The sequence below is a fragment of the Polypterus senegalus genome, unplaced genomic scaffold (assembly GCF_016835505.1).
Source record: "Polypterus senegalus isolate Bchr_013 unplaced genomic scaffold, ASM1683550v1 scaffold_5912, whole genome shotgun sequence".
Taxonomy (NCBI): domain Eukaryota; kingdom Metazoa; phylum Chordata; class Cladistia; order Polypteriformes; family Polypteridae; genus Polypterus; species Polypterus senegalus.
Window position 1 is genome coordinate 1 of NW_024382931.1, and position 26,280 is coordinate 26,280.

General features: G+C 41.3%; 29 non-coding genes across 29 annotated transcripts; 15 read left to right on the plus strand and 14 right to left on the minus strand.

The window, feature by feature from the left end:
* Positions 1-365: 365 nt before the first annotated feature.
* trnar-ucu lies at positions 366-455 on the plus strand. Its single transcript is given in 2 exon segments — positions 366-402; positions 420-455. It is a non-coding gene; the product is annotated as a tRNA-Arg (tRNA).
* A 1,679-nt stretch (positions 456-2,134) lies between these two features.
* On the plus strand, positions 2,135-2,224 carry trnar-ucu. Its single transcript is given in 2 exon segments — positions 2,135-2,171; positions 2,189-2,224. It is a non-coding gene; the product is annotated as a tRNA-Arg (tRNA).
* A 384-nt stretch (positions 2,225-2,608) lies between these two features.
* On the minus strand, positions 2,609-2,698 carry trnai-uau. The gene is given in 2 exon segments: positions 2,609-2,644; positions 2,663-2,698. It is a non-coding gene; the product is annotated as a tRNA-Ile (tRNA).
* Positions 2,699-3,900: 1,202 nt separating this feature from the next.
* trnar-ucu lies at positions 3,901-3,990 on the plus strand. Its single transcript is given in 2 exon segments — positions 3,901-3,937; positions 3,955-3,990. It is a non-coding gene; the product is annotated as a tRNA-Arg (tRNA).
* Positions 3,991-4,376: 386 nt separating this feature from the next.
* Positions 4,377-4,467, minus strand: trnai-uau. Its single transcript is given in 2 exon segments — positions 4,377-4,412; positions 4,431-4,467. It is a non-coding gene; the product is annotated as a tRNA-Ile (tRNA).
* A 1,204-nt stretch (positions 4,468-5,671) lies between these two features.
* On the plus strand, positions 5,672-5,761 carry trnar-ucu. The gene is given in 2 exon segments: positions 5,672-5,708; positions 5,726-5,761. It is a non-coding gene; the product is annotated as a tRNA-Arg (tRNA).
* A 386-nt stretch (positions 5,762-6,147) lies between these two features.
* trnai-uau lies at positions 6,148-6,237 on the minus strand. The gene is given in 2 exon segments: positions 6,148-6,183; positions 6,202-6,237. It is a non-coding gene; the product is annotated as a tRNA-Ile (tRNA).
* Positions 6,238-7,437: 1,200 nt separating this feature from the next.
* On the plus strand, positions 7,438-7,527 carry trnar-ucu. Its single transcript is given in 2 exon segments — positions 7,438-7,474; positions 7,492-7,527. It is a non-coding gene; the product is annotated as a tRNA-Arg (tRNA).
* A 384-nt stretch (positions 7,528-7,911) lies between these two features.
* Positions 7,912-8,001, minus strand: trnai-uau. Its single transcript is given in 2 exon segments — positions 7,912-7,947; positions 7,966-8,001. It is a non-coding gene; the product is annotated as a tRNA-Ile (tRNA).
* Positions 8,002-9,203: 1,202 nt separating this feature from the next.
* trnar-ucu lies at positions 9,204-9,293 on the plus strand. The gene is given in 2 exon segments: positions 9,204-9,240; positions 9,258-9,293. It is a non-coding gene; the product is annotated as a tRNA-Arg (tRNA).
* A 384-nt stretch (positions 9,294-9,677) lies between these two features.
* trnai-uau lies at positions 9,678-9,767 on the minus strand. Its single transcript is given in 2 exon segments — positions 9,678-9,713; positions 9,732-9,767. It is a non-coding gene; the product is annotated as a tRNA-Ile (tRNA).
* A 1,200-nt stretch (positions 9,768-10,967) lies between these two features.
* trnar-ucu lies at positions 10,968-11,057 on the plus strand. Its single transcript is given in 2 exon segments — positions 10,968-11,004; positions 11,022-11,057. It is a non-coding gene; the product is annotated as a tRNA-Arg (tRNA).
* A 386-nt stretch (positions 11,058-11,443) lies between these two features.
* Positions 11,444-11,533, minus strand: trnai-uau. The gene is given in 2 exon segments: positions 11,444-11,479; positions 11,498-11,533. It is a non-coding gene; the product is annotated as a tRNA-Ile (tRNA).
* A 1,202-nt stretch (positions 11,534-12,735) lies between these two features.
* Positions 12,736-12,825, plus strand: trnar-ucu. The gene is given in 2 exon segments: positions 12,736-12,772; positions 12,790-12,825. It is a non-coding gene; the product is annotated as a tRNA-Arg (tRNA).
* A 384-nt stretch (positions 12,826-13,209) lies between these two features.
* On the minus strand, positions 13,210-13,299 carry trnai-uau. Its single transcript is given in 2 exon segments — positions 13,210-13,245; positions 13,264-13,299. It is a non-coding gene; the product is annotated as a tRNA-Ile (tRNA).
* Positions 13,300-14,503: 1,204 nt separating this feature from the next.
* trnar-ucu lies at positions 14,504-14,593 on the plus strand. Its single transcript is given in 2 exon segments — positions 14,504-14,540; positions 14,558-14,593. It is a non-coding gene; the product is annotated as a tRNA-Arg (tRNA).
* Positions 14,594-14,977: 384 nt separating this feature from the next.
* On the minus strand, positions 14,978-15,067 carry trnai-uau. Its single transcript is given in 2 exon segments — positions 14,978-15,013; positions 15,032-15,067. It is a non-coding gene; the product is annotated as a tRNA-Ile (tRNA).
* Positions 15,068-16,269: 1,202 nt separating this feature from the next.
* Positions 16,270-16,359, plus strand: trnar-ucu. Its single transcript is given in 2 exon segments — positions 16,270-16,306; positions 16,324-16,359. It is a non-coding gene; the product is annotated as a tRNA-Arg (tRNA).
* A 384-nt stretch (positions 16,360-16,743) lies between these two features.
* Positions 16,744-16,833, minus strand: trnai-uau. Its single transcript is given in 2 exon segments — positions 16,744-16,779; positions 16,798-16,833. It is a non-coding gene; the product is annotated as a tRNA-Ile (tRNA).
* A 1,204-nt stretch (positions 16,834-18,037) lies between these two features.
* trnar-ucu lies at positions 18,038-18,127 on the plus strand. The gene is given in 2 exon segments: positions 18,038-18,074; positions 18,092-18,127. It is a non-coding gene; the product is annotated as a tRNA-Arg (tRNA).
* Positions 18,128-18,513: 386 nt separating this feature from the next.
* Positions 18,514-18,603, minus strand: trnai-uau. The gene is given in 2 exon segments: positions 18,514-18,549; positions 18,568-18,603. It is a non-coding gene; the product is annotated as a tRNA-Ile (tRNA).
* A 1,202-nt stretch (positions 18,604-19,805) lies between these two features.
* trnar-ucu lies at positions 19,806-19,895 on the plus strand. The gene is given in 2 exon segments: positions 19,806-19,842; positions 19,860-19,895. It is a non-coding gene; the product is annotated as a tRNA-Arg (tRNA).
* A 384-nt stretch (positions 19,896-20,279) lies between these two features.
* trnai-uau lies at positions 20,280-20,369 on the minus strand. Its single transcript is given in 2 exon segments — positions 20,280-20,315; positions 20,334-20,369. It is a non-coding gene; the product is annotated as a tRNA-Ile (tRNA).
* A 1,202-nt stretch (positions 20,370-21,571) lies between these two features.
* Positions 21,572-21,661, plus strand: trnar-ucu. The gene is given in 2 exon segments: positions 21,572-21,608; positions 21,626-21,661. It is a non-coding gene; the product is annotated as a tRNA-Arg (tRNA).
* Positions 21,662-22,047: 386 nt separating this feature from the next.
* trnai-uau lies at positions 22,048-22,137 on the minus strand. The gene is given in 2 exon segments: positions 22,048-22,083; positions 22,102-22,137. It is a non-coding gene; the product is annotated as a tRNA-Ile (tRNA).
* Positions 22,138-23,342: 1,205 nt separating this feature from the next.
* On the plus strand, positions 23,343-23,432 carry trnar-ucu. Its single transcript is given in 2 exon segments — positions 23,343-23,379; positions 23,397-23,432. It is a non-coding gene; the product is annotated as a tRNA-Arg (tRNA).
* A 384-nt stretch (positions 23,433-23,816) lies between these two features.
* Positions 23,817-23,906, minus strand: trnai-uau. The gene is given in 2 exon segments: positions 23,817-23,852; positions 23,871-23,906. It is a non-coding gene; the product is annotated as a tRNA-Ile (tRNA).
* Positions 23,907-25,106: 1,200 nt separating this feature from the next.
* On the plus strand, positions 25,107-25,196 carry trnar-ucu. Its single transcript is given in 2 exon segments — positions 25,107-25,143; positions 25,161-25,196. It is a non-coding gene; the product is annotated as a tRNA-Arg (tRNA).
* Positions 25,197-25,582: 386 nt separating this feature from the next.
* trnai-uau lies at positions 25,583-25,673 on the minus strand. The gene is given in 2 exon segments: positions 25,583-25,618; positions 25,637-25,673. It is a non-coding gene; the product is annotated as a tRNA-Ile (tRNA).
* Between the last annotated feature and the right edge of the window lie 607 nt (positions 25,674-26,280).

Consider the following 26,280-nt stretch of genomic DNA (forward strand, 5'->3'; position numbering starts at 1 on the left):
TTTAATGTTTTCAGCCTTCATTTTTTATATGGAAAGAAAATTGTAGTAACTTCTGGAAATGTTTTCTTGCTCATTGTGTCATTTACACTCAAAACACAAGCTCAAATTCAAGTATTAAAATGACATTTAATATTCTCCTTGTTAAAAGCTTCCATTCCCTTCCTCTGTGTCTCTTTCTATGCGGAAGTCTGAAGGAAGATCGACGTTGAAGCCCGTTTCATTGAAATACACTGGAGATTGTCACTGATGGAAATATCGGCAAACCAACTCTGTGAAACTTATCAACATATTCTGCATTTTAGCCCTCGTAGGAAAAATGGGTCCTACTTTGCATTTCTGCAATGCACGATGCGTTTAGCGCCGCTGGCTCTGTGGCGCAATGGATAGCGCGTTGGACTTCTAGTCTTCACTGAACAGTGATTCAAAGGTTGTGGGTTCGAGTCCCACCAGAGTCGCAACTTTAGCGAGCCTCATTTCCTTCCGGACAATATCTCGTGCTGGCTACGCTTACCTAGTCTTGCGACGCATCCACACAATCCGCTTCTCTGGGTATACTGTGCAGTGCTTGCGGTGCCAGCGTTTGCAAAGAACACCTGCGCCCTCAGCAGAAATGGCACGTTTGAGCGAGCAGTCGACAGTACTTTTGTGTCTGAAGGTACTTTGCGAGAGAGTAATCACAAAATGAGCATTACGCATATAATAAAAGTGAAAGCAAAGTTTAGAGAAGAAGCGGCAGAAAACCAGAAAACCTTCAGAGAGTGTGCTTCATCATCATCAAGCGAAATCCTCAGTCCACAGGAATTTATAAAACCAGCAGAAGACATGCTGGCCTTAGACAAGCTGCTCCAGGTGAGGTTCGAACTCACAACCTCGGCATTACACACAGACACTGTCCTATAAGTACCGCGCAAACCGGTTGCGCCACTGGAGCACTCCAAAGTCAAAGGCTAAAATAATAGCTCTATGAATGTGCGTATCTTTCGAACGCCGTCCTCTGAAAACTCAAATTAAACTTCTGCACTGATTGGAATTTGCTCAAGCCGGCTTAGGGACTGATATGCATTTTTCGAGGCTCACAGCGTGCAGAAAGCACTTGTCTTAATTCAAATTTCAGACAGCAACGAGGCAGAAACGTTTTTTGTAAATCGTTACATTCCATACTCCGCATTCAAAATGAAATGCATGAAGAAAAAAACAATCTCAATTGAAAGCAGTTCTGGCATAAATCACTCACTCACGTTGGCTTCTCTGTAGACCATGCAGAAAGCATCTTGGTTGTAATCTAAGGCAAATGAAATGTGTACTTTTTAAAATCTTCATTTTATGGATTTTTAGCTGTAGTCAACCTCCTGTGGATGTACGAGTGGAAGTGTCTCGTAAGTGTTGGCAGGAAAAATTCCACATATCTATTTAGTGAGAAAACAAAGTGCTCACGCTATTCATTCATGTCTGAAAAACTCAAGTATTTTTCCTGGTATTTTTTTAGGCATTTCCTACGCTGTTTTCTCTTTTCCTAAATACATTCCAAATTCGGTTATCTATTACTTTCATTTAACATGCATGGAAAAGGTACTTTTGCAATGGCCAGGACCCCAACCTGTGTATATTTTATTCAAGGGGTGTGTACGTTTTCTCCGGAGGTGCTCAAAACTGGAAGCCGCCGGTTGTTTGTGTATATTCAGAATGCAGGTTTTTCTTCAATATATTCAGATACCAAGTTCATTACCATTATCATTTTTTCTACAGCTCACAATCTGGATGGAATTCGTTTTAATGTTTTCAGCCTTCATTTTTTATATGGAAAGAAAATTGTAGTAACTTCTGGAAATGTTTTCTTGCTCATTGTGTCATTTACACTCAAAACACAAGCTCAAATTCAAGTATTAAAATGACATTTAATATTCTCCTTGTTAAAAGCTTCCATTCCCTTCCTCTGTGTCTCTTTCTATGCGGAAGTCTGAAGGAAGATCGACGTTGAAGCCCGTTTCATTGAAATACACTGGAGATTGTCACTGATGGAAATATCGGCAAACCAACTCTGTGAAACTTATCAACATATTCTGCATTTTAGCCCTCGTAGGAAAAATGGGTCCTACTTTGCATTTCTGCAATGCACGATGCGTTTAGCGCCGCTGGCTCTGTGGCGCAATGGATAGCGCGTTGGACTTCTAGTCTTCACTGAACAGTGATTCAAAGGTTGTGGGTTCGAGTCCCACCAGAGTCGCAACTTTAGCGAGCCTCATTTCCTTCCGGACAATATCTCGTGCTGGCTACGCTTACCTAGTCTTGCGACGCATCCACACAATCCGCTTCTCTGGGTATACTGTGCAGTGCTTGCGGTGCCAGCGTTTGCAAAGAACACCTGCGCCCTCAGCAGAAATGGCACGTTTGAGCGAGCAGTCGACAGTACTTTTGTGTCTGAAGGTACTTTGAGAGAGTAATCACAAAATGAGCATTACGCATATAATAAAAGTGAAAGCAAAGTTTAGAGAAGAAGCGGCAGAAAACCAGAAAACCTTCAGAGAGTGTGCTTCATCATCATCAAGCGAAATCCTCAGTCCACAGGAATTTATAAAACCAGCAGAAGACATGCTGGCCTTAGACAAGCTGCTCCAGGTGAGGTTCGAACTCACAACCTCGGCATTACACACAGACACTGTCCTATAAGTACCGCGCTAACCGGTTGCGCCACTGGAGCACTCCAAAGTCAAAGGCTAAAATAATAGCTCTATGAATGTGCGTATCTTTCGAACGCCGTCCTCTGAAAACTCAAATTAAACTTCTGCACTGATTGGAATTTGCTCAAGCCGGCTTAGGGACTGATATGCATTTTTCGAGGCTCACAGCGTGCAGAAAGCACTTGTCTTAATTCAAATTTCAGACAGCAACGAGGCAGAAACGTTTTTTGTAAATCGTTACATTCCATACTCCGCATTCAAAATGAAATGCATGAAGAAAAAAACAATCTCAATTGAAAGCAGTTCTGGCATAAATCACTCACTCACGTTGGCTTCTCTGTAGACCATGCAGAAAGCATCTTGGTTGTAATCTAAGGCAAATGAAATGTGTACTTTTTAAAATCTTCATTTTATGGATTTTTAGCTGTAGTCAACCTCCTGTGGATGTACGAGTGGAAGTGTCTCGTAAGTGTTGGCAGGAAAAATTCCACATATCTATTTAGTGAGAAAACAAAGTGCTCACGCTATTCATTCATGTCTGAAAAACTCAAGTATTTTTCCTGGTATTTTTTTAGGCATTTCCTACGCTGTTTTCTCTTTTCCTAAATACATTCCAAATTCGGTTATCTATTACTTTCATTTAACATGCGTGGAAAAGGTACTTTTGCAATGGCCAGGACCCCAACCTGTGTATATTTTATTCAAGGGGTGTGTACGTTTTCTCCGGAGGTGCTCAAAACTGGAAGCCGCCGGTTGTTTGTGTATATTCAGAATGCAGGTTTTTCTTCAATATATTCAGATACCAAGTTCATTACCATTATCATTTTTTCTACAGCTCACAATCTGGATGGAATTCGTTTTAATGTTTTCAGCCTTCATTTTTATATGGAAAGAAAATTGTAGTAACTTCTGGAAATGTTTTCTTGCTCATTGTGTCATTTACACTCAAAACACAAGCTCAAATTCAAGTATTAAAATGACATTTAATATTCTCCTTGTTAAAAGCTTCCATTCCCTTCCTCTGTGTCTCTTTCTATGCGGAAGTCTGAAGGAAGATCGACGTTGAAGCCCGTTTCATTGAAATACACTGGAGATTGTCACTGATGGAAATATCGGCAAACCAACTCTGTGAAACTTATCAACATATTCTGCATTTTAGCCCTCGTAGGAAAAATGGGTCCTACTTTGCATTTCTGCAATGCACGATGCGTTTAGCGCCGCTGGCTCTGTGGCGCAATGGATAGCGCGTTGGACTTCTAGTCTTCACTGAACAGTGATTCAAAGGTTGTGGGTTCGAGTCCCACCAGAGTCGCAACTTTAGCGAGCCTCATTTCCTTCCGGACAATATCTCGTGCTGGCTACGCTTACCTAGTCTTGCGACGCATCCACACAATCCGCTTCTCTGGGTATACTGTGCAGTGCTTGCGGTGCCAGCGTTTGCAAAGAACACCTGCGCCCTCAGCAGAAATGGCACGTTTGAGCGAGCAGTCGACAGTACTTTTGTGTCTGAAGGTACTTTGCGAGAGAGTAATCACAAAATGAGCATTACGCATATAATAAAAGTGAAAGCAAAGTTTAGAGAAGAAGCGGCAGAAAACCAGAAAACCTTCAGAGAGTGTGCTTCATCATCATCAAGCGAAATCCTCAGTCCACAGGAATTTATAAAACCAGCAGAAGACATGCTGGCCTTAGACAAGCTGCTCCAGGTGAGGTTCGAACTCACAACCTCGGCATTACACACAGACACTGTCCTATAAGTACGCGCGCTAACCGGTTGCGCCACTGGAGCACTCCAAAGTCAAAGGCTAAAATAATAGCTCTATGAATGTGCGTATCTTTCGAACGCCGTCCTCTGAAAACTCAAATTAAACTTCTGCACTGATTGGAATTTGCTCAAGCCGGCTTAGGGACTGATATGCATTTTTCGAGGCTCACAGCGTGCAGAAAGCACTTGTCTTAATTCAAATTTCAGACAGCAACGAGGCAGAAACGTTTTTTGTAAATCGTTACATTCCATACTCCGCATTCAAAATGAAATGCATGAAGAAAAAAACAATCTCAATTGAAAGCAGTTCTGGCATAAATCACTCACTCACGTTGGCTTCTCTGTAGACCATGCAGAAAGCATCTTGGTTGTAATCTAAGGCAAATGAAATGTGTACTTTTTAAAATCTTCATTTTATGGATTTTTAGCTGTAGTCAACCTCCTGTGGATGTACGAGTGGAAGTGTCTCGTAAGTGTTGGCAGGAAAAATTCCACATATCTATTTAGTGAGAAAACAAAGTGCTCACGCTATTCATTCATGTCTGAAAAACTCAAGTATTTTTCCTGGTATTTTTTTAGGCATTTCCTACGCTGTTTTCTCTTTTCCTAAATACATTCCAAATTCGGTTATCTATTACTTTCATTTAACATGCATGGAAAAGGTACTTTTGCAATGGCCAGGACCCCAACCTGTGTATATTTTATTCAAGGGGTGTGTACGTTTTCTCCGGAGGTGCTCAAAACTGGAAGCCGCCGGTTGTTTGTGTATATTCAGAATGCAGGTTTTTCTTCAATATATTCAGATACCAAGTTCATTACCATTATCATTTTTTCTACAGCTCACAATCTGGATGGAATTCGTTTTTAATGTTTTCAGCCTTCATTTTTTATATGGAAAGAAAATTGTAGTAACTTCTGGAAATGTTTTCTTGCTCATTGTGTCATTTACACTCAAAACACAAGCTCAAATTCAAGTATTAAAATGACATTTAATATTCTCCTTGTTAAAAGCTTCCATTCCCTTCCTCTGTGTCTCTTTCTATGCGGAAGTCTGAAGGAAGATCGACGTTGAAGCCCGTTTCATTGAAATACACTGGAGATTGTCACTGATGGAAATATCGGCAAACCAACTCTGTGAAACTTATCAACATATTCTGCATTTTAGCCCTCGTAGGAAAAATGGGTCCTACTTTGCATTTCTGCAATGCACGATGCGTTTAGCGCCGCTGGCTCTGTGGCGCAATGGATAGCGCGTTGGACTTCTAGTCTTCACTGAACAGTGATTCAAAGGTTGTGGGTTCGAGTCCCACCAGAGTCGCAACTTTAGCGAGCCTCATTTCCTTCCGGACAATATCTCGTGCTGGCTACGCTTACCTAGTCTTGCGACGCATCCACACAATCCGCTTCTCTGGGTATACTGTGCAGTGCTTGCGGTGCCAGCGTTTGCAAAGAACACCTGCGCCCTCAGCAGAAATGGCACGTTTGAGCGAGCAGTCGACAGTACTTTTGTGTCTGAAGGTACTTTGCGAGAGAGTAATCACAAAATGAGCATTACGCATATAATAAAAGTGAAAGCAAAGTTTAGAGAAGAAGCGGCAGAAAACCAGAAAACCTTCAGAGAGTGTGCTTCATCATCATCAAGCGAAATCCTCAGTCCACAGGAATTTATAAAACCAGCAGAAGACATGCTGGCCTTAGACAAGCTGCTCCAGGTGAGGTTCGAACTCACAACCTCGGCATTACACACAGACACTGTCCTATAAGTACCGCGCTAACCGGTTGCGCCACTGGAGCACTCCAAAGTCAAAGGCTAAAATAATAGCTCTATGAATGTGCGTATCTTTCGAACGCCGTCCTCTGAAAACTCAAATTAAACTTCTGCACTGATTGGAATTTGCTCAAGCCGGCTTAGGGACTGATATGCATTTTTCGAGCTCACAGCGTGCAGAAAGCACTTGTCTTAATTCAAATTTCAGACAGCAACGAGGCAGAAACGTTTTTTGTAAATCGTTACATTCCATACTCCGCATTCAAAATGAAATGCATGAAGAAAAAAACAATCTCAATTGAAAGCAGTTCTGGCATAAATCACTCACTCACGTTGGCTTCTCTGTAGACCATGCAGAAAGCATCTTGGTTGTAATCTAAGGCAAATGAAATGTGTACTTTTTAAAATCTTCATTTTATGGATTTTTAGCTGTAGTCAACCTCCTGTGGATGTACGAGTGGAAGTGTCTCGTAAGTGTTGGCAGGAAAAATTCCACATATCTATTTAGTGAGAAAACAAAGTGCTCACGCTATTCATTCATGTCTGAAAAACTCAAGTATTTTTCCTGGTATTTTTTAGGCATTTCCTACGCTGTTTTCTCTTTTCCTAAATACATTCCAAATTCGGTTATCTATTACTTTCATTTAACATGCGTGGAAAAGGTACTTTTGCAATGGCCAGGACCCCAACCTGTGTATATTTTATTCAAGGGGTGTGTACGTTTTCTCCGGAGGTGCTCAAAACTGGAAGCCGCCGGTTGTTTGTGTATATTCAGAATGCAGGTTTTTCTTCAATATATTCAGATACCAAGTTCATTACCATTATCATTTTTTCTACAGCTCACAATCTGGATGGAATTCGTTTTAATGTTTTCAGCCTTCATTTTTATATGGAAAGAAAATTGTAGTAACTTCTGGAAATGTTTTCTTGCTCATTGTGTCATTTACACTCAAAACACAAGCTCAAATTCAAGTATTAAAATGACATTTAATATTCTCCTTGTTAAAAGCTTCCATTCCCTTCCTCTGTGTCTCTTTCTATGCGGAAGTCTGAAGGAAGATCGACGTTGAAGCCCGTTTCATTGAAATACACTGGAGATTGTCACTGATGGAAATATCGGCAAACCAACTCTGTGAAACTTATCAACATATTCTGCATTTTAGCCCTCGTAGGAAAAATGGGTCCTACTTTGCATTTCTGCAATGCACGATGCGTTTAGCGCCGCTGGCTCTGTGGCGCAATGGATAGCGCGTTGGACTTCTAGTCTTCACTGAACAGTGATTCAAAGGTTGTGGGTTCGAGTCCCACCAGAGTCGCAACTTTAGCGAGCCTCATTTCCTTCCGGACAATATCTCGTGCTGGCTACGCTTACCTAGTCTTGCGACGCATCCACACAATCCGCTTCTCTGGGTATACTGTGCAGTGCTTGCGGTGCCAGCGTTTGCAAAGAACACCTGCGCCCTCAGCAGAAATGGCACGTTTGAGCGAGCAGTCGACAGTACTTTTGTGTCTGAAGGTACTTTGCGAGAGTAATCACAAAATGAGCATTACGCATATAATAAAAGTGAAAGCAAAGTTTAGAGAAGAAGCGGCAGAAAACCAGAAAACCTTCAGAGAGTGTGCTTCATCATCATCAAGCGAAATCCTCAGTCCACAGGAATTTATAAAACCAGCAGAAGACATGCTGGCCTTAGACAAGCTGCTCCAGGTGAGGTTCGAACTCACAACCTCGGCATTACACACAGACACTGTCCTATAAGTACCGCGCTAACCGGTTGCGCCACTGGAGCACTCCAAAGTCAAAGGCTAAAATAATAGCTCTATGAATGTGCGTATCTTTCGAACGCCGTCCTCTGAAAACTCAAATTAAACTTCTGCACTGATTGGAATTTGCTCAAGCCGGCTTAGGGACTGATATGCATTTTTCGAGCTCACAGCGTGCAGAAAGCACTTGTCTTAATTCAAATTTCAGACAGCAACGAGGCAGAAACGTTTTTTGTAAATCGTTACATTCCATACTCCGCATTCAAAATGAAATGCATGAAGAAAAAAACAATCTCAATTGAAAGCAGTTCTGGCATAAATCACTCACTCACGTTGGCTTCTCTGTAGACCATGCAGAAAGCATCTTGGTTGTAATCTAAGGCAAATGAAATGTGTACTTTTTAAAATCTTCATTTTATGGATTTTTAGCTGTAGTCAACCTCCTGTGGATGTACGAGTGGAAGTGTCTCGTAAGTGTTGGCAGGAAAAATTCCACATATCTATTTAGTGAGAAAACAAAGTGCTCACGCTATTCATTCATGTCTGAAAAACTCAAGTATTTTTCCTGGTATTTTTTTAGGCATTTCCTACGCTGTTTTCTCTTTTCCTAAATACATTCCAAATTCGGTTATCTATTACTTTCATTTAACATGCATGGAAAAGGTACTTTTGCAATGGCCAGGACCCCAACCTGTGTATATTTTATTCAAGGGGTGTGTACGTTTTCTCCGGAGGTGCTCAAAACTGGAAGCCGCCGGTTGTTTGTGTATATTCAGAATGCAGGTTTTTCTTCAATATATTCAGATACCAAGTTCATTACCATTATCATTTTTTCTACAGCTCACAATCTGGATGGAATTCGTTTTAATGTTTTCAGCCTTCATTTTTTATATGGAAAGAAAATTGTAGTAACTTCTGGAAATGTTTTCTTGCTCATTGTGTCATTTACACTCAAAACACAAGCTCAAATTCAAGTATTAAAATGACATTTAATATTCTCCTTGTTAAAAGCTTCCATTCCCTTCCTCTGTGTCTCTTTCTATGCGGAAGTCTGAAGGAAGATCGACGTTGAAGCCCGTTTCATTGAAATACACTGGAGATTGTCACTGATGGAAATATCGGCAAACCAACTCTGTGAAACTTATCAACATATTCTGCATTTTAGCCCTCGTAGGAAAAATGGGTCCTACTTTGCATTTCTGCAATGCACGATGCGTTTAGCGCCGCTGGCTCTGTGGCGCAATGGATAGCGCGTTGGACTTCTAGTCTTCACTGAACAGTGATTCAAAGGTTGTGGGTTCGAGTCCCACCAGAGTCGCAACTTTAGCGAGCCTCATTTCCTTCCGGACAATATCTCGTGCTGGCTACGCTTACCTAGTCTTGCGACGCATCCACACAATCCGCTTCTCTGGGTATACTGTGCAGTGCTTGCGGTGCCAGCGTTTGCAAAGAACACCTGCGCCCTCAGCAGAAATGGCACGTTTGAGCGAGCAGTCGACAGTACTTTTGTGTCTGAAGGTACTTTGCGAGAGTAATCACAAAATGAGCATTACGCATATAATAAAAGTGAAAGCAAAGTTTAGAGAAGAAGCGGCAGAAAACCAGAAAACCTTCAGAGAGTGTGCTTCATCATCATCAAGCGAAATCCTCAGTCCACAGGAATTTATAAAACCAGCAGAAGACATGCTGGCCTTAGACAAGCTGCTCCAGGTGAGGTTCGAACTCACAACCTCGGCATTACACACAGACACTGTCCTATAAGTACCGCGCTAACCGGTTGCGCCACTGGAGCACTCCAAAGTCAAAGGCTAAAATAATAGCTCTATGAATGTGCGTATCTTTCGAACGCCGTCCTCTGAAAACTCAAATTAAACTTCTGCACTGATTGGAATTTGCTCAAGCCGGCTTAGGGACTGATATGCATTTTTCGAGGCTCACAGCGTGCAGAAAGCACTTGTCTTAATTCAAATTTCAGACAGCAACGAGGCAGAAACGTTTTTTGTAAATCGTTACATTCCATACTCCGCATTCAAAATGAAATGCATGAAGAAAAAAACAATCTCAATTGAAAGCAGTTCTGGCATAAATCACTCACTCACGTTGGCTTCTCTGTAGACCATGCAGAAAGCATCTTGGTTGTAATCTAAGGCAAATGAAATGTGTACTTTTTAAAATCTTCATTTTATGGATTTTTAGCTGTAGTCAACCTCCTGTGGATGTACGAGTGGAAGTGTCTCGTAAGTGTTGGCAGGAAAAATTCCACATATCTATTTAGTGAGAAAACAAAGTGCTCACGCTATTCATTCATGTCTGAAAAACTCAAGTATTTTTCCTGGTATTTTTTAGGCATTTCCTACGCTGTTTTCTTTTCCTAAATACATTCCAAATTCGGTTATCTATTACTTTCATTTAACATGCATGGAAAAGGTACTTTTGCAATGGCCAGGACCCCAACCTGTGTATATTTTATTCAAGGGGTGTGTACGTTTTCTCCGGAGGTGCTCAAAACTGGAAGCCGCCGGTTGTTTGTGTATATTCAGAATGCAGGTTTTTCTTCAATATATTCAGATACCAAGTTCATTACCATTATCATTTTTTCTACAGCTCACAATCTGGATGGAATTCGTTTTAATGTTTTCAGCCTTCATTTTTTATATGGAAAGAAAATTGTAGTAACTTCTGGAAATGTTTTCTTGCTCATTGTGTCATTTACACTCAAAACACAAGCTCAAATTCAAGTATTAAAATGACATTTAATATTCTCCTTGTTAAAAGCTTCCATTCCCTTCCTCTGTGTCTCTTTCTATGCGGAAGTCTGAAGGAAGATCGACGTTGAAGCCCGTTTCATTGAAATACACTGGAGATTGTCACTGATGGAAATATCGGCAAACCAACTCTGTGAAACTTATCAACATATTCTGCATTTTAGCCCTCGTAGGAAAAATGGGTCCTACTTTGCATTTCTGCAATGCACGATGCGTTTAGCGCCGCTGGCTCTGTGGCGCAATGGATAGCGCGTTGGACTTCTAGTCTTCACTGAACAGTGATTCAAAGGTTGTGGGTTCGAGTCCCACCAGAGTCGCAACTTTAGCGAGCCTCATTTCCTTCCGGACAATATCTCGTGCTGGCTACGCTTACCTAGTCTTGCGACGCATCCACACAATCCGCTTCTCTGGGTATACTGTGCAGTGCTTGCGGTGCCAGCGTTTGCAAAGAACACCTGCGCCCTCAGCAGAAATGGCACGTTTGAGCGAGCAGTCGACAGTACTTTTGTGTCTGAAGGTACTTTGCGAGAGAGTAATCACAAAATGAGCATTACGCATATAATAAAAGTGAAAGCAAAGTTTAGAGAAGAAGCGGCAGAAAACCAGAAAACCTTCAGAGAGTGTGCTTCATCATCATCAAGCGAAATCCTCAGTCCACAGGAATTTATAAAACCAGCAGAAGACATGCTGGCCTTAGACAAGCTGCTCCAGGTGAGGTTCGAACTCACAACCTCGGCATTACACACAGACACTGTCCTATAAGTACCGCGCTAACCGGTTGCGCCACTGGAGCACTCCAAAGTCAAAGGCTAAAATAATAGCTCTATGAATGTGCGTATCTTTCGAACGCCGTCCTCTGAAAACTCAAATTAAACTTCTGCACTGATTGGAATTTGCTCAAGCCGGCTTAGGGACTGATATGCATTTTTTCGAGGCTCACAGCGTGCAGAAAGCACTTGTCTTAATTCAAATTTCAGACAGCAACGAGGCAGAAACGTTTTTTGTAAATCGTTACATTCCATACTCCGCATTCAAAATGAAATGCATGAAGAAAAAACAATCTCAATTGAAAGCAGTTCTGGCATAAATCACTCACTCACGTTGGCTTCTCTGTAGACCATGCAGAAAGCATCTTGGTTGTAATCTAAGGCAAATGAAATGTGTACTTTTTAAAATCTTCATTTTATGGATTTTTAGCTGTAGTCAACCTCCTGTGGATGTACGAGTGGAAGTGTCTCGTAAGTGTTGGCAGGAAAAATTCCACATATCTATTTAGTGAGAAAACAAAGTGCTCACGCTATTCATTCATGTCTGAAAAACTCAAGTATTTTTCCTGGTATTTTTTTAGGCATTTCCTACGCTGTTTTCTCTTTTCCTAAATACATTCCAAATTCGGTTATCTATTACTTTCATTTAACATGCGTGGAAAAGGTACTTTTGCAATGGCCAGGACCCCAACCTGTGTATATTTTATTCAAGGGGTGTGTACGTTTTCTCCGGAGGTGCTCAAAACTGGAAGCCGCCGGTTGTTTGTGTATATTCAGAATGCAGGTTTTTCTTCAATATATTCAGATACCAAGTTCATTACCATTATCATTTTTTCTACAGCTCACAATCTGGATGGAATTCGTTTTAATGTTTTCAGCCTTCATTTTTATATGGAAAGAAAATTGTAGTAACTTCTGGAAATGTTTTCTTGCTCATTGTGTCATTTACACTCAAAACACAAGCTCAAATTCAAGTATTAAAATGACATTTAATATTCTCCTTGTTAAAAGCTTCCATTCCCTTCCTCTGTGTCTCTTTCTATGCGGAAGTCTGAAGGAAGATCGACGTTGAAGCCCGTTTCATTGAAATACACTGGAGATTGTCACTGATGGAAATATCGGCAAACCAACTCTGTGAAACTTATCAACATATTCTGCATTTTAGCCCTCGTAGGAAAAATGGGTCCTACTTTGCATTTCTGCAATGCACGATGCGTTTAGCGCCGCTGGCTCTGTGGCGCAATGGATAGCGCGTTGGACTTCTAGTCTTCACTGAACAGTGATTCAAAGGTTGTGGGTTCGAGTCCCACCAGAGTCGCAACTTTAGCGAGCCTCATTTCCTTCCGGACAATATCTCGTGCTGGCTACGCTTACCTAGTCTTGCGACGCATCCACACAATCCGCTTCTCTGGGTATACTGTGCAGTGCTTGCGGTGCCAGCGTTTGCAAAGAACACCTGCGCCCTCAGCAGAAATGGCACGTTTGAGCGAGCAGTCGACAGTACTTTTGTGTCTGAAGGTACTTTGAGAGAGTAATCACAAAATGAGCATTACGCATATAATAAAAGTGAAAGCAAAGTTTAGAGAAGAAGCGGCAGAAAACCAGAAAACCTTCAGAGAGTGTGCTTCATCATCATCAAGCGAAATCCTCAGTCCACAGGAATTTATAAAACCAGCAGAAGACATGCTGGCCTTAGACAAGCTGCTCCAGGTGAGGTTCGAACTCACAACCTCGGCATTACACACAGACACTGTCCTATAAGTACCGCGCTAACCGGTTGCGCCACTGGAGCACTCCAAAGTCAAAGGCTAAAATAATAGCTCTATGAATGTGCGTATCTTTCGAACGCCGTCCTCTGAAAACTCAAATTAAACTTCTGCACTGATTGGAATTTGCTCAAGCCGGCTTAGGGACTGATATGCATTTTTTCGAGCTCACAGCGTGCAGAAAGCACTTGTCTTAATTCAAATTTCAGACAGCAACGAGGCAGAAACGTTTTTTGTAAATCGTTACATTCCATACTCCGCATTCAAAATGAAATGCATGAAGAAAAAAACAATCTCAATTGAAAGCAGTTCTGGCATAAATCACTCACTCACGTTGGCTTCTCTGTAGACCATGCAGAAAGCATCTTGGTTGTAATCTAAGGCAAATGAAATGTGTACTTTTTAAAATCTTCATTTTATGGATTTTTAGCTGTAGTCAACCTCCTGTGGATGTACGAGTGGAAGTGTCTCGTAAGTGTTGGCAGGAAAAATTCCACATATCTATTTAGTGAGAAAACAAAGTGCTCACGCTATTCATTCATGTCTGAAAAACTCAAGTATTTTTTCCTGGTATTTTTTTAGGCATTTCCTACGCTGTTTTCTCTTTTCCTAAATACATTCCAAATTCGGTTATCTATTACTTTCATTTAACATGCATGGAAAAGGTACTTTTGCAATGGCCAGGACCCCAACCTGTGTATATTTTATTCAAGGGGTGTGTACGTTTTCTCCGGAGGTGCTCAAAACTGGAAGCCGCCGGTTGTTTGTGTATATTCAGAATGCAGGTTTTTCTTCAATATATTCAGATACCAAGTTCATTACCATTATCATTTTTTCTACAGCTCACAATCTGGATGGAATTCGTTTTAATGTTTTCAGCCTTCATTTTTTATATGGAAAGAAAATTGTAGTAACTTCTGGAAATGTTTTCTTGCTCATTGTGTCATTTACACTCAAAACACAAGCTCAAATTCAAGTATTAAAATGACATTTAATATTCTCCTTGTTAAAAGCTTCCATTCCCTTCCTCTGTGTCTCTTTCTATGCGGAAGTCTGAAGGAAGATCGACGTTGAAGCCCGTTTCATTGAAATACACTGGAGATTGTCACTGATGGAAATATCGGCAAACCAACTCTGTGAAACTTATCAACATATTCTGCATTTTAGCCCTCGTAGGAAAAATGGGTCCTACTTTGCATTTCTGCAATGCACGATGCGTTTAGCGCCGCTGGCTCTGTGGCGCAATGGATAGCGCGTTGGACTTCTAGTCTTCACTGAACAGTGATTCAAAGGTTGTGGGTTCGAGTCCCACCAGAGTCGCAACTTTAGCGAGCCTCATTTCCTTCCGGACAATATCTCGTGCTGGCTACGCTTACCTAGTCTTGCGACGCATCCACACAATCCGCTTCTCTGGGTATACTGTGCAGTGCTTGCGGTGCCAGCGTTTGCAAAGAACACCTGCGCCCTCAGCAGAAATGGCACGTTTGAGCGAGCAGTCGACAGTACTTTTGTGTCTGAAGGTACTTTGAGAGAGTAATCACAAAATGAGCATTACGCATATAATAAAAGTGAAAGCAAAGTTTAGAGAAGAAGCGGCAGAAAACCAGAAAACCTTCAGAGAGTGTGCTTCATCATCATCAAGCGAAATCCTCAGTCCACAGGAATTTATAAAACCAGCAGAAGACATGCTGGCCTTAGACAAGCTGCTCCAGGTGAGGTTCGAACTCACAACCTCGGCATTACACACAGACACTGTCCTATAAGTACCGCGCTAACCGGTTGCGCCACTGGAGCACTCCAAAGTCAAAGGCTAAAATAATAGCTCTATGAATGTGCGTATCTTTCGAACGCCGTCCTCTGAAAACTCAAATTAAACTTCTGCACTGATTGGAATTTGCTCAAGCCGGCTTAGGGACTGATATGCATTTTTCGAGCTCACAGCGTGCAGAAAGCACTTGTCTTAATTCAAATTTCAGACAGCAACGAGGCAGAAACGTTTTTTGTAAATCGTTACATTCCATACTCCGCATTCAAAATGAAATGCATGAAGAAAAAAACAATCTCAATTGAAAGCAGTTCTGGCATAAATCACTCACTCACGTTGGCTTCTCTGTAGACCATGCAGAAAGCATCTTGGTTGTAATCTAAGGCAAATGAAATGTGTACTTTTTAAAATCTTCATTTTATGGATTTTTAGCTGTAGTCAACCTCCTGTGGATGTACGAGTGGAAGTGTCTCGTAAGTGTTGGCAGGAAAAATTCCACATATCTATTTAGTGAGAAAACAAAGTGCTCACGCTATTCATTCATGTCTGAAAAACTCAAGTATTTTTCCTGGTATTTTTTTAGGCATTTCCTACGCTGTTTTCTCTTTTCCTAAATACATTCCAAATTCGGTTATCTATTACTTTCATTTAACATGCATGGAAAAGGTACTTTTGCAATGGCCAGGACCCCAACCTGTGTATATTTTATTCAAGGGGTGTGTACGTTTTCTCCGGAGGTGCTCAAAACTGGAAGCCGCCGGTTGTTTGTGTATATTCAGAATGCAGGTTTTTCTTCAATATATTCAGATACCAAGTTCATTACCATTATCATTTTTTCTACAGCTCACAATCTGGATGGAATTCGTTTTAATGTTTTCAGCCTTCATTTTTTATATGGAAAGAAAATTGTAGTAACTTCTGGAAATGTTTTCTTGCTCATTGTGTCATTTACACTCAAAACACAAGCTCAAATTCAAGTATTAAAATGACATTTAATATTCTCCTTGTTAAAAGCTTCCATTCCCTTCCTCTGTGTCTCTTTCTATGCGGAAGTCTGAAGGAAGATCGACGTTGAAGCCCGTTTCATTGAAATACACTGGAGATTGTCACTGATGGAAATATCGGCAAACCAACTCTGTGAAACTTATCAACATATTCTGCATTTTAGCCCTCGTAGGAAAAATGGGTCCTACTTTGCATTTCTGCAATGCACGATGCGTTTAGCGCCGCTGGCTCTGTGGCGCAATGGATAGCGCGTTGGACTTCTAGTCTTCACTGAACAGTGATTCAAAGGTTGTGGGTTCGAGTCCCACCAGAGTCGCAACTTTAGCGAGCCTCATTTCCTTCCGGACAATATCTCGTGCTGGCTACGCTTACCTAGTCTTGCGACGCATCCACACAATCCGCTTCTCTGGGTATACTGTGCAGTGCTTGCGGTGCCAGCGTTTGCAAAGAACACCTGCGCCCTCAGCAGAAATGGCACGTTTGAGCGAGCAGTCGACAGTACTTTTGTGTCTGAAGGTACTTTGCGAGAGGAATCACAAAATGAGCATTACGCATATAATAAAAGTGAAAGCAAAGTTTAGAGAAGAAGCGGCAGAAAACCAGAAAACCTTCAGAGAGTGTGCTTCATCATCATCAAGCGAAATCCTCAGTCCACAGGAATTTATAAAACCAGCAGAAGACATGCTGGCCTTAGACAAGCTGCTCCAGGTGAGGTTCGAACTCACAACCTCGGCATTACACACAGACACTGTCCTATAAGTACCGCGCTAACCGGTTGCGCCACTGGAGCACTCCAAAGTCAAAGGCTAAAATAATAGCTCTATGAATGTGCGTATCTTTCGAACGCCGTCCTCTGAAAACTCAAATTAAACTTCTGCACTGATTGGAATTTGCTCAAGCCGGCTTAGGGACTGATATGCATTTTTCGAGGCTCACAGCGTGCAGAAAGCACTTGTCTTAATTCAAATTTCAGACAGCAACGAGGCAGAAACGTTTTTTGTAAATCGTTACATTCCATACTCCGCATTCAAAATGAAATGCATGAAGAAAAAAACAATCTCAATTGAAAGCAGTTCTGGCATAAATCACTCACTCACGTTGGCTTCTCTGTAGACCATGCAGAAAGCATCTTGGTTGTAATCTAAGGCAAATGAAATGTGTACTTTTTAAAATCTTCATTTTATGGATTTTTAGCTGTAGTCAACCTCCTGTGGATGTACGAGTGGAAGTGTCTCGTAAGTGTTGGCAGGAAAAATTCCACATATCTATTTAGTGAGAAAACAAAGTGCTCACGCTATTCATTCATGTCTGAAAAACTCAAGTATTTTTTCCTGGTATTTTTTTAGGCATTTCCTACGCTGTTTTCTCTTTTCCTAAATACATTCCAAATTCGGTTATCTATTACTTTCATTTAACATGCGTGGAAAAGGTACTTTTGCAATGGCCAGGACCCCAACCTGTGTATATTTTATTCAAGGGGTGTGTACGTTTTCTCCGGAGGTGCTCAAAACTGGAAGCCGCCGGTTGTTTGTGTATATTCAGAATGCAGGTTTTTCTTCAATATATTCAGATACCAAGTTCATTACCATTATCATTTTTTCTACAGCTCACAATCTGGATGGAATTCGTTTTAATGTTTTCAGCCTTCATTTTTTATATGGAAAGAAAATTGTAGTAACTTCTGGAAATGTTTTCTTGCTCATTGTGTCATTTACACTCAAAACACAAGCTCAAATTCAAGTATTAAAATGACATTTAATATTCTCCTTGTTAAAAGCTTCCATTCCCTTCCTCTGTGTCTCTTTCTATGCGGAAGTCTGAAGGAAGATCGACGTTGAAGCCCGTTTCATTGAAATACACTGGAGATTGTCACTGATGGAAATATCGGCAAACCAACTCTGTGAAACTTATCAACATATTCTGCATTTTAGCCCTCGTAGGAAAAATGGGTCCTACTTTGCATTTCTGCAATGCACGATGCGTTTAGCGCCGCTGGCTCTGTGGCGCAATGGATAGCGCGTTGGACTTCTAGTCTTCACTGAACAGTGATTCAAAGGTTGTGGGTTCGAGTCCCACCAGAGTCGCAACTTTAGCGAGCCTCATTTCCTTCCGGACAATATCTCGTGCTGGCTACGCTTACCTAGTCTTGCGACGCATCCACACAATCCGCTTCTCTGGGTATACTGTGCAGTGCTTGCGGTGCCAGCGTTTGCAAAGAACACCTGCGCCCTCAGCAGAAATGGCACGTTTGAGCGAGCAGTCGACAGTACTTTTGTGTCTGAAGGTACTTTCGGAGAGAGTAATCACAAAATGAGCATTACGCATATAATAAAAGTGAAAGCAAAGTTTAGAGAAGAAGCGGCAGAAAACCAGAAAACCTTCAGAGAGTGTGCTTCATCATCATCAAGCGAAATCCTCAGTCCACAGGAATTTATAAAACCAGCAGAAGACATGCTGGCCTTAGACAAGCTGCTCCAGGTGAGGTTCGAACTCACAACCTCGGCATTACACACAGACACTGTCCTATAAGTACCGCGCTAACCGGTTGCGCCACTGGAGCACTCCAAAGTCAAAGGCTAAAATAATAGCTCTATGAATGTGCGTATCTTTCGAACGCCGTCCTCTGAAAACTCAAATTAAACTTCTGCACTGATTGGAATTTGCTCAAGCCGGCTTAGGGACTGATATGCATTTTTTGAGGCTCACAGCGTGCAGAAAGCACTTGTCTTAATTCAAATTTCAGACAGCAACGAGGCAGAAACGTTTTTTGTAAATCGTTACATTCCATACTCCGCATTCAAAATGAAATGCATGAAGAAAAAAACAATCTCAATTGAAAGCAGTTCTGGCATAAATCACTCACTCACGTTGGCTTCTCTGTAGACCATGCAGAAAGCATCTTGGTTGTAATCTAAGGCAAATGAAATGTGTACTTTTTAAAATCTTCATTTTATGGATTTTTAGCTGTAGTCAACCTCCTGTGGATGTACGAGTGGAAGTGTCTCGTAAGTGTTGGCAGGAAAAATTCCACATATCTATTTAGTGAGAAAACAAAGTGCTCACGCTATTCATTCATGTCTGAAAAACTCAAGTATTTTTCCTGGTATTTTTTAGGCATTTCCTACGCTGTTTTCTCTTTTCCTAAATACATTCCAAATTCGGTTATCTATTACTTTCATTTAACATGCATGGAAAAGGTACTTTTGCAATGGCCAGGACCCCAACCTGTGTATATTTTATTCAAGGGGTGTGTACGTTTTCTCCGGAGGTGCTCAAAACTGGAAGCCGCCGGTTGTTTGTGTATATTCAGAATGCAGGTTTTTCTTCAATATATTCAGATACCAAGTTCATTACCATTATCATTTTTTCTACAGCTCACAATCTGGATGGAATTCGTTTTTAATGTTTTCAGCCTTCATTTTTTATATGGAAAGAAAATTGTAGTAACTTCTGGAAATGTTTTCTTGCTCATTGTGTCATTTACACTCAAAACACAAGCTCAAATTCAAGTATTAAAATGACATTTAATATTCTCCTTGTTAAAAGCTTCCATTCCCTTCCTCTGTGTCTCTTTCTATGCGGAAGTCTGAAGGAAGATCGACGTTGAAGCCCGTTTCATTGAAATACACTGGAGATTGTCACTGATGGAAATATCGCAAACCAACTCTGTGAAACTTATCAACATATTCTGCATTTTAGCCCTCGTAGGAAAAATGGGTCCTACTTTGCATTTCTGCAATGCACGATGCGTTTAGCGCCGCTGGCTCTGTGGCGCAATGGATAGCGCGTTGGACTTCTAGTCTTCACTGAACAGTGATTCAAAGGTTGTGGGTTCGAGTCCCACCAGAGTCGCAACTTTAGCGAGCCTCATTTCCTTCCGGACAATATCTCGTGCTGGCTACGCTTACCTAGTCTTGCGACGCATCCACACAATCCGCTTCTCTGGGTATACTGTGCAGTGCTTGCGGTGCCAGCGTTTGCAAAGAACACCTGCGCCCTCAGCAGAAATGGCACGTTTGAGCGAGCAGTCGACAGTACTTTTGTGTCTGAAGGTACTTTGAGAGAGTAATCACAAAATGAGCATTACGCATATAATAAAAGTGAAAGCAAAGTTTAGAGAAGAAGCGGCAGAAAACCAGAAAACCTTCAGAGAGTGTGCTTCATCATCATCAAGCGAAATCCTCAGTCCACAGGAATTTATAAAACCAGCAGAAGACATGCTGGCCTTAGACAAGCTGCTCCAGGTGAGGTTCGAACTCACAACCTCGGCATTACACACAGACACTGTCCTATAAGTACCGCGCTAACCGGTTGCGCCACTGGAGCACTCCAAAGTCAAAGGCTAAAATAATAGCTCTATGAATGTGCGTATCTTTCGAACGCCGTCCTCTGAAAACTCAAATTAAACTTCTGCACTGATTGGAATTTGCTCAAGCCGGCTTAGGGACTGATATGCATTTTTCGAGGCTCACAGCGTGCAGAAAGCACTTGTCTTAATTCAAATTTCAGACAGCAACGAGGCAGAAACGTTTTTTGTAAATCGTTACATTCCATACTCCGCATTCAAAATGAAATGCATGAAGAAAAAAACAATCTCAATTGAAAGCAGTTCTGGCATAAATCACTCACTCACGTTGGCTTCTCTGTAGACCATGCAGAAAGCATCTTGGTTGTAATCTAAGGCAAATGAAATGTGTACTTTTTAAAATCTTCATTTTATGGATTTTTAGCTGTAGTCAACCTCCTGTGGATGTACGAGTGGAAGTGTCTCGTAAGTGTTGGCAGGAAAAATTCCACATATCTATTTAGTGAGAAAACAAAGTGCTCACGCTATTCATTCATGTCTGAAAAACTCAAGTATTTTTCCTGGTATTTTTTTAGGCATTTCCTACGCTGTTTTCTCTTTTCCTAAATACATTCCAAATTCGGTTATCTATTACTTTCATTTAACATGCGTGGAAAAGGTACTTTTGCAATGGCCAGGACCCCAACCTGTGTATATTTTATTCAAGGGGTGTGTACGTTTTCTCCGGAGGTGCTCAAAACTGGAAGCCGCCGGTTGTTTGTGTATATTCAGAATGCAGGTTTTTCTTCAATATATTCAGATACCAAGTTCATTACCATTATCATTTTTTCTACAGCTCACAATCTGGATGGAATTCGTTTTAATGTTTTCAGCCTTCATTTTTATATGGAAAGAAAATTGTAGTAACTTCTGGAAATGTTTTCTTGCTCATTGTGTCATTTACACTCAAAACACAAGCTCAAATTCAAGTATTAAAATGACATTTAATATTCTCCTTGTTAAAAGCTTCCATTCCCTTCCTCTGTGTCTCTTTCTATGCGGAAGTCTGAAGGAAGATCGACGTTGAAGCCCGTTTCATTGAAATACACTGGAGATTGTCACTGATGGAAATATCGGCAAACCAACTCTGTGAAACTTATCAACATATTCTGCATTTTAGCCCTCGTAGGAAAAATGGGTCCTACTTTGCATTTCTGCAATGCACGATGCGTTTAGCGCCGCTGGCTCTGTGGCGCAATGGATAGCGCGTTGGACTTCTAGTCTTCACTGAACAGTGATTCAAAGGTTGTGGGTTCGAGTCCCACCAGAGTCGCAACTTTAGCGAGCCTCATTTCCTTCCGGACAATATCTCGTGCTGGCTACGCTTACCTAGTCTTGCGACGCATCCACACAATCCGCTTCTCTGGGTATACTGTGCAGTGCTTGCGGTGCCAGCGTTTGCAAAGAACACCTGCGCCCTCAGCAGAAATGGCACGTTTGAGCGAGCAGTCGACAGTACTTTTGTGTCTGAAGGTACTTTGCGAGAGAGTAATCACAAAATGAGCATTACGCATATAATAAAAGTGAAAGCAAAGTTTAGAGAAGAAGCGGCAGAAAACCAGAAAACCTTCAGAGAGTGTGCTTCATCATCATCAAGCGAAATCCTCAGTCCACAGGAATTTATAAAACCAGCAGAAGACATGCTGGCCTTAGACAAGCTGCTCCAGGTGAGGTTCGAACTCACAACCTCGGCATTACACACAGACACTGTCCTATAAGTACCGCGCTAACCGGTTGCGCCACTGGAGCACTCCAAAGTCAAAGGCTAAAATAATAGCTCTATGAATGTGCGTATCTTTCGAACGCCGTCCTCTGAAAACTCAAATTAAACTTCTGCACTGATTGGAATTTGCTCAAGCCGGCTTAGGGACTGATATGCATTTTTTCGAGCGCTCACAGCGTGCAGAAAGCACTTGTCTTAATTCAAATTTCAGACAGCAACGAGGCAGAAACGTTTTTTGTAAATCGTTACATTCCATACTCCGCATTCAAAATGAAATGCATGAAGAAAAAAACAATCTCAATTGAAAGCAGTTCTGGCATAAATCACTCACTCACGTTGGCTTCTCTGTAGACCATGCAGAAAGCATCTTGGTTGTAATCTAAGGCAAATGAAATGTGTACTTTTTAAAATCTTCATTTTATGGATTTTTAGCTGTAGTCAACCTCCTGTGGATGTACGAGTGGAAGTGTCTCGTAAGTGTTGGCAGGAAAAATTCCACATATCTATTTAGTGAGAAAACAAAGTGCTCACGCTATTCATTCATGTCTGAAAAACTCAAGTATTTTTCCTGGTATTTTTTAGGCATTTCCTACGCTGTTTTCTCTTTTCCTAAATACATTCCAAATTCGGTTATCTATTACTTTCATTTAACATGCATGGAAAAGGTACTTTTGCAATGGCCAGGACCCCAACCTGTGTATATTTTATTCAAGGGGTGTGTACGTTTTCTCCGGAGGTGCTCAAAACTGGAAGCCGCCGGTTGTTTGTGTATATTCAGAATGCAGGTTTTTCTTCAATATATTCAGATACCAAGTTCATTACCATTATCATTTTTTCTACAGCTCACAATCTGGATGGAATTCGTTTTTAATGTTTTCAGCCTTCATTTTTTATATGGAAAGAAAATTGTAGTAACTTCTGGAAATGTTTTCTTGCTCATTGTGTCATTTACACTCAAAACACAAGCTCAAATTCAAGTATTAAAATGACATTTAATATTCTCCTTGTTAAAAGCTTCCATTCCCTTCCTCTGTGTCTCTTTCTATGCGGAAGTCTGAAGGAAGATCGACGTTGAAGCCCGTTTCATTGAAATACACTGGAGATTGTCACTGATGGAAATATCGGCAAACCAACTCTGTGAAACTTATCAACATATTCTGCATTTTAGCCCTCGTAGGAAAAATGGGTCCTACTTTGCATTTCTGCAATGCACGATGCGTTTAGCGCCGCTGGCTCTGTGGCGCAATGGATAGCGCGTTGGACTTCTAGTCTTCACTGAACAGTGATTCAAAGGTTGTGGGTTCGAGTCCCACCAGAGTCGCAACTTTAGCGAGCCTCATTTCCTTCCGGACAATATCTCGTGCTGGCTACGCTTACCTAGTCTTGCGACGCATCCACACAATCCGCTTCTCTGGGTATACTGTGCAGTGCTTGCGGTGCCAGCGTTTGCAAAGAACACCTGCGCCCTCAGCAGAAATGGCACGTTTGAGCGAGCAGTCGACAGTACTTTTGTGTCTGAAGGTACTTTGCGAGAGTAATCACAAAATGAGCATTACGCATATAATAAAAGTGAAAGCAAAGTTTAGAGAAGAAGCGGCAGAAAACCAGAAAACCTTCAGAGAGTGTGCTTCATCATCATCAAGCGAAATCCTCAGTCCACAGGAATTTATAAAACCAGCAGAAGACATGCTGGCCTTAGACAAGCTGCTCCAGGTGAGGTTCGAACTCACAACCTCGGCATTACACACAGACACTGTCCTATAAGTACCGCGCTAACCGGTTGCGCCACTGGAGCACTCCAAAGTCAAAGGCTAAAATAATAGCTCTATGAATGTGCGTATCTTTCGAACGCCGTCCTCTGAAAACTCAAATTAAACTTCTGCACTGATTGGAATTTGCTCAAGCCGGCTTAGGGACTGATATGCATTTTTTCGAGCGCTCACAGCGCAGAAAGCACTTGTCTTAATTCAAATTTCAGACAGCAACGAGGCAGAAACGTTTTTTGTAAATCGTTACATTCCATACTCCGCATTCAAAATGAAATGCATGAAGAAAAAAACAATCTCAATTGAAAGCAGTTCTGGCATAAATCACTCACTCACGTTGGCTTCTCTGTAGACCATGCAGAAAGCATCTTGGTTGTAATCTAAGGCAAATGAAATGTGTACTTTTTAAAATCTTCATTTTATGGATTTTTAGCTGTAGTCAACCTCCTGTGGATGTACGAGTGGAAGTGTCTCGTAAGTGTTGGCAGGAAAAATTCCACATATCTATTTAGTGAGAAAACAAAGTGCTCACGCTATTCATTCATGTCTGAAAAACTCAAGTATTTTTCCTGGTATTTTTTAGGCATTTCCTACGCTGTTTTCTTTTCCTAAATACATTCCAAATTCGGTTATCTATTACTTTCATTTAACATGCATGGAAAAGGTACTTTTGCAATGGCCAGGACCCCAACCTGTGTATATTTTATTCAAGGGGTGTGTACGTTTTCTCCGGAGGTGCTCAAAACTGGAAGCCGCCGGTTGTTTGTGTATATTCAGAATGCAGGTTTTTCTTCAATATATTCAGATACCAAGTTCATTACCATTATCATTTTTTCTACAGCTCACAATCTGGATGGAATTCGTTTTAATGTTTTCAGCCTTCATTTTTTATATGGAAAGAAAATTGTAGTAACTTCTGGAAATGTTTTCTTGCTCATTGTGTCATTTACACTCAAAACACAAGCTCAAATTCAAGTATTAAAATGACATTTAATATTCTCCTTGTTAAAAGCTTCCATTCCCTTCCTCTGTGTCTCTTTCTATGCGGAAGTCTGAAGGAAGATCGACGTTGAAGCCCGTTTCATTGAAATACACTGGAGATTGTCACTGATGGAAATATCGGCAAACCAACTCTGTGAAACTTATCAACATATTCTGCATTTTAGCCCTCGTAGGAAAAATGGGTCCTACTTTGCATTTCTGCAATGCACGATGCGTTTAGCGCCGCTGGCTCTGTGGCGCAATGGATAGCGCGTTGGACTTCTAGTCTTCACTGAACAGTGATTCAAAGGTTGTGGGTTCGAGTCCCACCAGAGTCGCAACTTTAGCGAGCCTCATTTCCTTCCGGACAATATCTCGTGCTGGCTACGCTTACCTAGTCTTGCGACGCATCCACACAATCCGCTTCTCTGGGTATACTGTGCAGTGCTTGCGGTGCCAGCGTTTGCAAAGAACACCTGCGCCCTCAGCAGAAATGGCACGTTTGAGCGAGCAGTCGACAGTACTTTTGTGTCTGAAGGTACTTTGCGAGAGAGTAATCACAAAATGAGCATTACGCATATAATAAAAGTGAAAGCAAAGTTTAGAGAAGAAGCGGCAGAAAACCAGAAAACCTTCAGAGAGTGTGCTTCATCATCATCAAGCGAAATCCTCAGTCCACAGGAATTTATAAAACCAGCAGAAGACATGCTGGCCTTAGACAAGCTGCTCCAGGTGAGGTTCGAACTCACAACCTCGGCATTACACACAGACACTGTCCTATAAGTACGCGCGCTAACCGGTTGCGCCACTGGAGCACTCCAAAGTCAAAGGCTAAAATAATAGCTCTATGAATGTGCGTATCTTTCGAACGCCGTCCTCTGAAAACTCAAATTAAACTTCTGCACTGATTGGAATTTGCTCAAGCCGGCTTAGGGACTGATATGCATTTTTCGAGTGCTCACAGCGTGCAGAAAGCACTTGTCTTAATTCAAATTTCAGACAGCAACGAGGCAGAAACGTTTTTTGTAAATCGTTACATTCCATACTCCGCATTCAAAATGAAATGCATGAAGAAAAAAACAATCTCAATTGAAAGCAGTTCTGGCATAAATCACTCACTCACGTTGGCTTCTCTGTAGACCATGCAGAAAGCATCTTGGTTGTAATCTAAGGCAAATGAAATGTGTACTTTTTAAAATCTTCATTTTATGGATTTTTAGCTGTAGTCAACCTCCTGTGGATGTACGAGTGGAAGTGTCTCGTAAGTGTTGGCAGGAAAAATTCCACATATCTATTTAGTGAGAAAACAAAGTGCTCACGCTATTCATTCATGTCTGAAAAACTCAAGTATTTTTCCTGGTATTTTTTTAGGCATTTCCTACGCTGTTTTCTCTTTTCCTAAATACATTCCAAATTCGGTTA